Genomic DNA, 12,257 nt, shown 5'->3' with positions numbered 1-12,257 from the left:
ATGAGCTGCCCACCACTGGCTCCAAAATGCAATAATATATATATATATATATATTAGCAAGTCAAACACAGAGGTGCTCGTGCTGAGAGTTGTATGTGACAATGAAAGGAGACCCTCTGGCTGGTGCTTAGATGGCTTGGGGATTACATGCTGAGAAACATGTGCGAAATGAAAACATTCAAGTCCTACTGAAGTTTGCAAGAAGTGGGGGTGTTATCATTTCAGGAGGTACTCAGCATCTGGCAGAGTGGGCTTTTTTTAAAATAGCTCTTTCCCCTTTGTTTCAGGCAGAGGGAAGGGAGACTATAATTAAACTGTGGTGGAAGCCATCTCAATTGCCTTACATCAACCTGCTTTGATTCACTGAGGCCTGGCAATGTGCAGACTCTTGGCTGGTTTTTTGAACAAAAAAGTAAACAAAACTGAGGAACGCTTAGCTACTCCAGCTGATTCTCACTATATTAACACAGAGAAAAGGCAGAGGATACAATCAGATATTGATAAGGAGAGAGGCAAGTAAGTGAACAATGGGGTGGACATGCACAATTAAAAATAATAATAAGGGTCTATTTTTACAGCACAATTCTGTGCACCTCTACTCAGAAGTCCCACTGTAATGTAAATGGGATTGATTCCCTGGTAAGTGGGTATAGTATTGCATGCACATACAGTTGTACCTTGGTTCCCAAACTTAATCAGTCCCAGAAGTCTGTTCCAAAACCAAAGCGTTCTAAAACCAAGGCATGCTTTCCCATAGAAAGTAATGCAAAATGGATTAATTCATTCCAGGCTTTTAAAAACAACCCCTAAAACAGCAATTTAACATGAATTTTACTATCTAACAAGACCACTGATCCATAAGATGAATGGAATAATCAATGTACTGTATTATAAAATAAATAAGGCAGTATTGTAGATGATAAAAAATTTAAAAAATATTTTTTCGTACATGCACTGATGATAGTCATTGTTTGGATGGAGGGCTTTTATCCATTTCTGCAGTCACACAATCAATCAGTCAGTAGCTGAACTGGGTTCCACACAGCCACAAAAAACAAAGTCACAAGCCACAGTCACAAAGTCCCATAAAACGAAGAACAAGTCACAGTCAAAAAAACGAAAAAGCCACACAAACAAAAACACAAAAAATAGCAAAAACAAAAGCTCCAAATATCACCTCTGTGTTGAGTGGGTGCTCGGGACTCAACAGCCGACAGACTCAACAGAAAGCCTCTGATTAGCAGTGTTGGACTCAATTTATAAATGGAACACACTCAACAGGAAGCGGAACATGTTCTGCTTCCAAGGCAAAGTTCACAAACTGGAACACCTACTTCTGGGTTTGCAGCGTTCTATTTCCAAGTTGTTCATAAACTAAGTTGTTCTAAAACCAAGGTACCACTGTATTTGCATTGTTGAGAATCTCAGGAGTTAGTCATCTCCTTTTATATTCTTGCAAATTTCAGTAGTTTCAACCATGATCAATTTGGGCCTAAGCTATGGTGGCCTTGTGTTGTACTTTACAGAGGACCCTTCTCTAAATGAATTCCTCTGTTTGAAGGGAGAGCCGGGGTCTTGAAGTAGTCCATCAACATTAGCATCTAGGCAAGAGGTTGAGCAGACGCATGTCACCTGGCCACAGTCTTTCCTACAGTGTTGAAAAGTATTGCACTTCTGTGCAAATTGTGTTGTATTCAACTACCTTCTACTCAGAGCACATCCACTGAAATGAAGGAATGACTTCCTTAGGTCTATTAATTTCAACTGGTCTACTTTGAGTAAGTTGCATAAACCCATGATTTTAGAATTGGCATCTACACATGTAAGTTAAGAGATGCTAATATTATGCAGAACTGGATATATAAGGCAAAACACACAGGTACCATTCTGCTCATTCATTATGTTAGAAACTAGCTTGTTCCTCTCTTTCAGTGTGCTTTTTTAGTAAATGAATAGAATCAGGCTAGTGGTTGACATTTAAGAAAGCAGATTAGAAATTTGGCAAAAGCTATGGAGATGCATCCATTGTCCACAGAACAAACTTCTTGGTTCAGTTTTAAAGCCTTTTATTTCCCCCTAGTGGGATAATGATTGCTGCCTAATAGTAAACAATTCAAGTAGACATGCTTTTAGTTCAGCTATGATTGGCAAAAAGTGCCCATAAACAAAAGGTAGCAACAGAGTTCATGATAGGAATTTGTTTTGTATTTTTAAAATATCATTTCATCCCTCCTGAATTTGTAAGCATTAAAAGAAAAGCCTATTCTACTATTGCAATACCTATAAGGCCAATAATTATTATATCCATTCTGCAGGGGGCATTGCTGTAGCCAAGAAAATGTGGGTTACACAAGTCCTGCACAGAAACCCAGGTGTTATTATACCCATTTTTTTAGTGGGGTGTGGAGCTGCATCGTTTAAACCCTGAAGTGTAGTCCAATATTGTTTATCTTGATGTCAAGTTATTTAGGAAAACGCAGGGGCAGTCAAGTTGAATATAACTTCACTGGAGTGCAATTAATTAAAAGCTGGAGATGAAGGAAGCCTGGGGATAAACTGGGGACTCACCTGTAGGTAGAAAAACTTTCTGAGTTGCCAGGTCCATCCACAGATGAAGTCTACATACAGTGGTACCTCGGGTTATGTACTTAATTCATTCCGGAGGTCCGTTCTTAACCTGAAACTGTTCTTAACCTGAAGCACCACTTTAGCTAATGGGGCCTCCTGCTGCCGTCGCACCGCCAGAGCACGATTTCTGTTCTTATCCTGAAGCACTATTTCTGGGTTAGCGGAGTGTGTAACCTGAAGCGTATGTAACCCGAGGTACCACGGTACTGAGAAACAATGGAGGGATACTGTAGACCTGGAATATTAATTTCTCAAATGCTACATCTACCCAGGCCCACCTCCAGACTGTCACCAGATCTACCAGAAATGGTAGCTCTGTTCTCTACTGCTATGAATGTATGCATGGTGTATGTTTATTTGGAGTATTTACTCTTTCCCCCTCTTGGAAAAATTCTTGCAGACAGCCAAGATATGGCACGCCAGTATTAGAATGTGTTGGAAGCAAGTGGGACCAGCACTCACGAGATCAGTCAACATGCTGAGAATCGCTTCTTGGTATAAAAATGGAAATGCAGTTTGGCCTTTTGTTGCCTTTCTCAAGTGCTACACAAACAGGCACTCCTGTAAAAAGAAGTAGAATCCTGGGGGGAAAGGATACAAGAACAGTTTGGAGTACTAGATGACATGCCTTCTAGTGGAAGATTCATCTACTGTTTTGCTATAGAAAATGATTTCATCTTGACTGTACTAAATAAATGAGCCTCGCTATCAATACTTTCTCCACGGTGTCACAGAGAGCACAACAAGAATCAATAATTTAATATAAAACGCTCTTAAAGAAGGAGGAGCCGATCGACATGTGATACAGAATCATTATATGGCTTTTATTGGACGGAACCATATTAGATTACATGTGGGGAAATGGATGACTGAATGCTCCCCCATGGAGGAGGGGACAACCCAAACCCCTCTTCCTGAACGTAGTAAACTAGCCAAGGACAGAAAAGACTACTGAAAAATCCCTTTCTCTGATATGCTAGTTTTTCTGTGTACCTGCTAGGTTTTCCGGGTTGGAAGGTAGCATTCAAACATACAATCCCTCAGCTGATGCTGGAATTTAAATAATGGCAGACCCACCACTATAGTGGCACTGTAAAGCTGAAGAGAAAAAGACAGCTCACACTTTGGTTATTCACTTTTGCCTGTGTGGAGAATCACACAAAATCGAATTTAGTGTGCGCACACACAAGAATGTGTAAAGCAGAGGATTTTCTAAAACAGAGCCCTAAATCCTTCACTGAGTAAAATGTCCTAACTGAGTCTAGGAAGATTTAAAAGAATGAAATAAGTGTCATAAAAAGGTGTTTTCTTTATAGGACCTTGGAGGGAGGCACTCAATTTGGCTTCAAATCAAATCAGATGGAATAAATTGCTATACCATACCTCAGACATACTTCATCCAAAATCTCCCTTTCAATTGGAAATCTCTCCCAGGATATTGCTTTATTATCAAAGTAATTTCCTCGATAGACTAAAAATAATAAGGTTCCTCTTTGTCAAGTTTTGGAAGGTTATGATTAAAGTTGTCAAGAGCCTAACAGGGACTCGACAGTGTAGGGAGGCACAAAGAAGGTTCTGGAAATTATTTGAAGCCCCTCCCTTTCCCACATAACTCTGGATCATAAACAAATGAACTGTGGCACGTGCCGTAAAGAAAAAGCCATAAAACATTGAGTTGCGATCAGAAGAACTGTGACTTGAGTACCGTGTTAAAAACAATCCCTTGATAAAAAGATACAGAGCAAGAAAGCCAATTACAAATCGTAACCCTAAACTGGGGATTTGGCCTCAACTCATTTCAGGTCAACTCATGAGCTTGATCAAAAGTTGCTTAACTGGTTTACAGGCCACTGCTCAACTGCAGTAGCTTTTTTCTAGAGCCTCTGCATTTTTATACAAGTTCAGGGAGAACCTCTGGCCAGGTGTCCTGAGCTGAATCTTGCCCATGCCTTGTGGGCTTTCCTCCCCACCCGCCACCCCACTTGCTTGCCACCTCAGGTGCTTACCAGACCACATGTTCGCCCCTCATGTTTACCTGCTGTCAGTGGCTGAGCCATTCTAATTTGTCCTGCAATGCTCTGGGAGTAATGCTGCATCACACCTCAAGTCAATTGCCAAGAGGTGAGTCAAACGACAGCACCGAATGGCTCTGATTAAGTTTCTGGAGGCAGCTACTGGCCCTGTATTTGCAAGTCTTTAGAAAGGCCCTGGAGAACAAGAGGACATGGGATTGCCTACAGGGGTCGTTTCTGTCTAAGAATATCAGTTTCATCTGTCTGGTATTTATGAGAGTCCTTTTCTGGCACAGAAGAACACAGAAAGCTAGTGCACCTCTGAAGATGATATACCTCTGAACCGCATTGGGCATTTATCCTTCTACTTAATGAATTCTCCAACAGCCACCTGTTTGATGTGCTTTCTTGCCCTCTTCCTGAACCCAAACCAAGGGCAAGGTGGGATACCCCAGGAACAACATTCAAAGGGCAATCATCACATGCTTGCAAGGAATACGCTTGCTAATTCTTCTAAAGGCTGATCAAGAAAATATATGTGTGCCTTGAAGGGGGGGACATAAAAATGAAACGTGATTCCTATTTTAATCCAGGGAGGGCTGTGCAAAAGTTTAAGAAATATAACTGCAATCATGTTCACAGGAACGCAGAACCCTCCTATAATCTTAAGTGCCTTTAACTCGACAAAAGCACCATTTGTGAGCCTAATTCTATCCGAAATCAATGGCAGCCAAGCGAGTCTGACGACTTCACTCATGCTCAGCTGCTCCACTATTTCTCCTGGCTATAAAGGAACAGCCCAGATGTCACTGAAGATTCATCCATCTGCCCCCTCCGCCTCGATCAGTTCCAAAACCACTTGACAGAAGGGTGAAGAGGCTTCTCTGCAAACATCATACAATATCTGAAAACCAAAGGCCCCTGCAAATCTGGGCGGTGAAGTGCAAAGCCCTTGCTCCATTTGTGTAGCCTGATTCCAACTACTTTATAAGAGAACAAGACACCGAGGGCAGCTGTGGTATCTCCTTTGTTGAAAGATTTCAAGAGGAAACTAGAAATGTCTCACAGGATCTGCCTTATGTCTGAGAAACCTTTGGGCAGTGGGTTGGAGATAAACCACTAAGCCTCTTCCACTGTTATAGTTTGATGACAGTGGTCAGCAACTAGTGGCTCCTGGCCAACAAAACTTGGCCTTGTGAATGTTGCTGCTTGCCCCATTCACTGCAAGCCCAAAGAAGCACAGAAGGGGAAGCAAGATACATGGATGTGGAGTGGGGGGGAAGCACATCTTGCCTTGCTCTTGCACAAGGAAAATGGAGAATGTAAGACACTTGAGACCATGCATGTAAACAATTCCTTTCTCTTTCTGTTGAGGAAAGAGCTACAAGTGAGCTGGGGTGACTAGTGGATGCAGGTCACCAGAAAGGGTGGGACTTCATCTGCCATGGGACTGGATCCAGGAAAAAGACCACAGAGAAAGGAGCTGGACAAAGCTGGCTTTCCCATCCCATTTCCAGAAGCTCACAGAAAGTGCCTTCATCTGATCTGGGGGGATCCCCTCTTCCCTCCTCTGCCCTCATTCCTCAGCTCATGCCAAACAACAGATGGTCCGACCCATGGGAGAGGCCTTTGGAGAGGGTTCCTTGGACAAGGAGAGGATGGGTTCTGCCAACCCCCTTCCATAGGCATTTCTCTGAATCCAACCCATTATTCCCCAAAGGAGGGAAAACTCATTGCTTGCTGGTGTTCTCTGGTTTTAGCTTATGACAGGGGGACCTGTGAAGGAGAGTGCAAGGATATAAGACCATCAGCTACATAGGGCCTCAATTTTCCACAAATAAACTCAATCATCCATCAACCAACTTTCCATCTTGCCTTGTGTTTGTTTTTAGACATGCTTTTGAAGTGGAATGGATACCGTTTCAAGACCTGACGCCTTTGTTTTTCCTTTACTAAATGATACATCCAAGTAACATGTACTTAAATATACTTATTGGTTGACCCTATCAAATCAGTTAAAGCGACTGGGGTATAAAAAGTTATATGAATGCAGGCAAGTGAAGAGGGAATAATTGCAATTGTGAGAGTACAAACTGTGTACTGGGGTGTTGTTTGGGGGGTTTTGTTGGTGGCAGAGTTGTTTGCTGCGGGTATTTTGTACCTTTACTTTAGATTTTGTTGTGATTTACCTAGAAATTGTTCCGTTCAGTTTTGTATTTCTTAATGTTTTATTTATTCTTTTGTTATGTTGTAGTTATGTCTTTTTTCATGTTGGAAAGCTGCCTTGAGCATGGTTTGAACTGTGGAAAGACAGAATACAAATAAAATTATGTATGTGTGTGCAGGCACATACGCTCCATTTGAAAATCCTCACCCAATTTTGAGTTGGGCCTAGATTTCTTCAGATTTAGAGCTGAATCAAAATAGGATTCATCTTTGCTCCTGCCACAAGCCAGTCTCCTTTGCCACTAACTAGCCCTCCCCTTCCCAACAACAAAAATACATTTTACCTCTGAGGAGGAGGTAACCAGCAATGGAGCCGGCTCACTAGACAGTAGAGGCTTTTGCCAACCTACAGGTGCACCATCGATTGAGGAGGCAGGGTCCAGGCCTCCCCAATATTCTGCAGCCAGACAGGCCCTGTCAGCCCTCCTGCAACTGCAGTGCGGTCCAGTGGGCCCTCCCAAGGTTACAACAAGCCCCGCTGGGCCTTTCAGAGGGCGCAAAGGGCCCCATGGAGCCACCTCACACTGTGTGATGTCACGCAGAACCTGGTGCGCCTGCCAACCTCTTCGTAATTGGAAGGATGCCATTGGGCACGATTTGGGTTGTTGCCGGGGAGAGCTTTGTGTATTTTTTATAAACTGCAGGTGTTGCTATTTTAATGTATTTTATTTTATGCTTATGTTTTAAACACACTGGATGCAATTCCTTTCTGGCTGCATCTGATGTGAGTCCAACAACATCTGGATGGCTACAGGTTCCCAAAGCCTGGACTAAAATACCTAGTAAAAGCATTCCCATAAGTGTTCTTTCAATGGGCTTCATACATGAATGTTCATCATTTGATGACTTAAAGAAGGGTAGATTGCATGTGAGAATGGACCATCACTGATCCAACACCACAGAGAGAACTTATTGGTCACTTTAAATGCAAAGCTTTCCTTTTTATAAAGTTTTTATTTGTGAATTTTTTTCAGATTTTCTTTTTAAAATTATAATGTTTACAAGAATGAAAATATTACACAATCAAATCAAATACTGTTAGTGTACTGTTATAGAAAAAAGAAGCTGTATAGGCAATATGCAACTGGGGGAAAATAGAAATAAAAATGTCAAACAGGAATTTCCAGTTAAGTTTCCAGTATACAAAAAAACAGGTCTGTGAGTTCAGAAACTGTTCCTGTGTATCCTTTGGTAAATTTTATCAAAAGAGCCCCAGTTACTCTGCTACAGTTCAAGTTTCCTCAGGAGTATGGGACTTGTTAGTTGTACCATCTTTACTGGCTTCTGGTCTGGTTTTTTATTTGTTTTTCTAAGTGCAATTAAAAGTGCTTTAAACTATGGATGGGGAATCAGTGGACTACTCCCAAATGCTGTTGGACTTCAGCTCCCATCAACCCCAACAAGAATGGTCAGTTATCAGAGATCATGGGCATTGCAGTCCTCTCTCAACATCTTGAGCGTTACAAGTTCCCCAACTCTGCCCTAAACAGTTGGAGGCCAGGATATCTTGGGAAAGTATCTTCCCTCATGAATCTGCCCACCCATTCTTCGTCCAGGAAAGCAAATACTTTGTATGAGAGGTACAGCTGATGGGTGCATGGGGCAGGGCCTTCTGGGTTGTGGCACCCAGCCTGCAGTTGAGCTGCTATTATGAAATCCCAGATCATCCTTTGAAACTTTAACAAGGAGGCATCCTGTTTAGAATACCATCCTCTAGCCACCACATAAAGTTAGCAACCATTAGAAATAAAAGCCCTCTTAGCATTAGGGCTCAGAACTATCAGTGTGGCATCCAATAGGCCAATAGTGTTTATAATCCTGCTCCAAAATGCAGACGCAACAAGGCACTCCCAGCACATATGTAAACGAAACACTTTTCAACTCGAGTCCATTCACACATTCAGCTGCCAGTCATAAAATGTGCAGAAGATGAGTGTCGAGAAATCAAGGCAATTTATATGCATGTGTGAAACGGGCTGGTGGTTCTATCATCTCTGCATTTTTACAAAATTTGACTTTTAAGCTACTCGTACATTATCCCCAAAGACTGCATGCTGAAGGAAAACTGGTCCATTTCACTTCAACGCTGCACTGGCAATACCAAAATCTTTAACAATGAGAGCAGGAACAAAAAGCAGCTAAAGGGGATTTGCTTGTCCCTAACTACGTCCCCTGGGGACGCGGGTGGCGCTGTGGGTAAAAGCCTCAGCGCCTAGGGCTTGCCGATCGAAAGGTCGGCGGTTCGAATCCCCGCAGCGGGGTGCGCTCCCGTTGTTCGGTCCCAGCGCCTGCCAACCTAGCAGTTCGAAAGCACCCCCGGGTGCAAGTAGATAAATAGGGACCGCTTACTAGCAGGAAGGTAAACGGTGTTTCCGTGTGCTGCGCTGGCTCGCCAGAGCAGCGATGTCACGCTGGCCACGTGACCCGGAAGTGTCTCCGGACAGCGCTGGCCCCCGGCCTCTTGAGTGAGATGGGCGCACAACCCTAGAGTCTGTCAAGACTGGCCCGTACGGGCAGGGGTACCTTTACCTTTACCTTTAACTACGTCCCCATCCCATATGCAAAAGGAAATAGGAAAATGTTCACAATGCCTCCGGAGAATTCCCCATTAATTTCAATAGTCAGAATGTACCAAGTCCTGAAATCACAGCCTGGCTTGAAAACTTAATATTTGGTGTCACGCTTCTCTCCCCCCGCTCCTGTGTTTTCTACAAACTTTAACAGACACTCTTCTGCCACAAGCTGTCTTGCCATAGTGCATATTAGCACTCACCCATTGTCTAGAATCTCTCTCCCCCCCCCCCCCACTCCTGACAATAGCATTCCAGCCAATACCATAATCCATAAAGGTAAAGGTAAAGGTAAACCAACCTAAATCCCAAGTATCGGTGCAGGTATTGTGAAACCATGCAGCACAGCCCCTGCCACTCCCAGCCATTGTCATTTTTTGCTTTGCTGGGATTTAAGCCATTCCTCACTGTGGTTACTAGGAATTAGCTAGGTAAGCAAAGCTGTTTGCCCTGGGGTTAGCTGAGCTGTGCACTCCTGAGATTTCCAGAACAAAACAAAAAAACAAAAAAGGAAAGAGGGGAGGGGAGGGGGTTAAAAGAAAACGAGCCACCACCCCTTCATGATTTCGTACTGAAGCAGAGGTTGTTCACGCATGCAGGCAACGCAACGACCAGACTGTGGCCAGCTTTACGTGTGGCAAAATAGCACAATGGAACAAGGGGGTTGTTTTACCGCCAGAACAGCAACTTGATTTACAGGATGCATACGCATTTGTTCATTTGCAACTTTAAAGAGGCTGTCTTGAACTCTCTTAGAAATACCTGCCATTCGTGAATTCACTCTATGCCTTTTGAAAATGCAGCCAGACGTGTGAATTTGGAAAGAAAAAAAAATAACAACACAGCCAGAAGATACTTCGTAGGTAAACAATGGGGAGGAAAGTGATACAGAAACAGTGTTTCAAAGGATCATAGGGCAAAATGCAAAGGATGGTTTCTTTTATGAAATGTAACAGATCCTTTGTGCAACTCATTGTGGGTGTTGCTGCTGCTGCTGTTGTGTTTTAAATCAAACCCTACCTACTCACAAAAACATTCTCCCACCTCTTGTAGAAGTCTAAGATGAAATAATACCAATGAAATTTCAGCCATGTAAACCAGGCTCTGTCTTTAAGGAGCTACGCCACATCCTAGCCATGCCTTCTCACACCCCCCCCCCCCGCCCTCTCCCTCTCTAGTCCACTAAATTCAAAACAGTAATAAAAAAGTGAGAGAAGTAGCACAAATTAAGCAGCTATTATCTCATCGCCTTCAGTAGACAGTTTTTATTCTCTCTCCAAATGTTGAATACGCATGTTGCAATAAAGCATCATTAGCGTTCCTGCTTTGCGTTCTTGGCAAGCAAAATCAATACAAATAGCTAAGCCTGGGCTGCTAAACTAAACCTTAAGGGCTGGGTCTCCTTAAAATCGCCCCATTCCTGCCAGTTTCTAATTGTCAGCAGCAGAGAAGGGAGCAAGGTCCAGAGCCCCCGTCCCCCCAACACACACACACACACACACACACGCTGCTTCCAGCAGGCAGCAGCCTCCTCCCCTGAACCTAGCATTATTATTTTTTTGGAAAGAAAGAATGAAAGAAATAAAGAAAAAGCCCCTGCAAAGACAACCAGCTGGGAGAAGATCGGTGCAAGAAGGAATTTGTCTTTTGAAAAGGAAAGGAAAAGATCGCCAGTGCTTTTCTCCCGGCTAATCTCATCCCTCAATTACATCATGGATAAGGCGGGGATTAAAAGGTGGATCCCTGCAGCCCTCAACAAAAAAAGAGGAGACTTGGAGGTTTTTTTAAGAAAAGAAAACAGTCACGGTGTTATTTATAGAAGATGGTCCCCGTCGTAAGACTAACAGGCTTCCCGGGGTTTAAGAAGGCAAGGATTTTAGACCGCAAGGTTTCCAAAGTCGCACTGCCCTGTTGCGTCCAGGCAGCAGCTAAAGCGGTTTCATGGTTCCATTTAATTGCACCAGCTGAACATCTTCTGAATGGTCACGTTTGTCATTCATCATCCTAGCGGGGATGACTGACAGCACTACACCCTCCTCCTCTTCCTCCTCCTGCTAGTGCTGTCCTGTGGACCCCGAAGTGACTCTTCATAAAGATGCCCCCAACTAGATTGGAGCAGCTTGATGCAAAAGGTCACAAGTCGCTCATCACCAAAGGATGGGGACCAAAGGATGTCCTCCCCATTCCTCCTCCCCTCCCCAGGTTAGTGAAATCCCTGAGCCACTCCCCCCCACACCTCATTTGTGGGAGTGGGAAAGTTTCTTTCGCGGGTGTCCCTTCGCTCTACAAAACAGAGGGTTTGCTCGTTCCTTGTGTGAATGAGTGTGTGACACAAACTCCCAGCCACGATCTATAGACAGCAGACAACGGATTCCAGGAGCCAAGATTTGCTTTATGGCTTGATTCATTCAAGGGGTGGGGGAAGAAGGGCTGTGACAGATTGTACACCACATACACACGCCCCAGCCACCGTGGAGAAGCGCGGGGTCTTCGGTTCCCAAGTGACCTCTTTGCTCCTGCGATTGTCTAGCTCCGTTATATACTACGGAGTTATATACTCCGTTATATACTACTGCCGGGGCGGACTCCCGCGTTAAGCGACGCCTCGAAGGAAGCGTGCGCGCGGAGCATCCGCGCTACTTCCGCGTCAAAAGCCATTGGCAAGGCATGCCCGCCCCGGTTCTCCTCTGCAATTCCCCTCGCCACACACGCACGAATATCGGGTGGGGAAGCGCCCGTCGAGGAGGCGAGGCACAGGCGCAAGATGCGCACCGTCTCCCAAGAGCGAGACGCTTGCGCACCTCCCGTTCGCGGGAGTAGC

General features: G+C 44.0%; 1 protein-coding gene across 7 annotated transcripts in view; it reads right to left on the bottom strand.

The window, feature by feature from the left end:
• Positions 1-12,257, bottom strand: part of EPHB1 (EPH receptor B1) — a 324,932-nt gene that overhangs the window by 311,784 nt on the left and 891 nt on the right. The window lies entirely within an intron of this gene.

Source organism: Podarcis muralis, chromosome 6 (genome assembly GCF_964188315.1).
Source record: "Podarcis muralis chromosome 6, rPodMur119.hap1.1, whole genome shotgun sequence".
Lineage (NCBI taxonomy): Eukaryota > Metazoa > Chordata > Lepidosauria > Squamata > Lacertidae > Podarcis > Podarcis muralis.
This window is presented reverse-complemented; position numbering and strand designations above follow the sequence as displayed.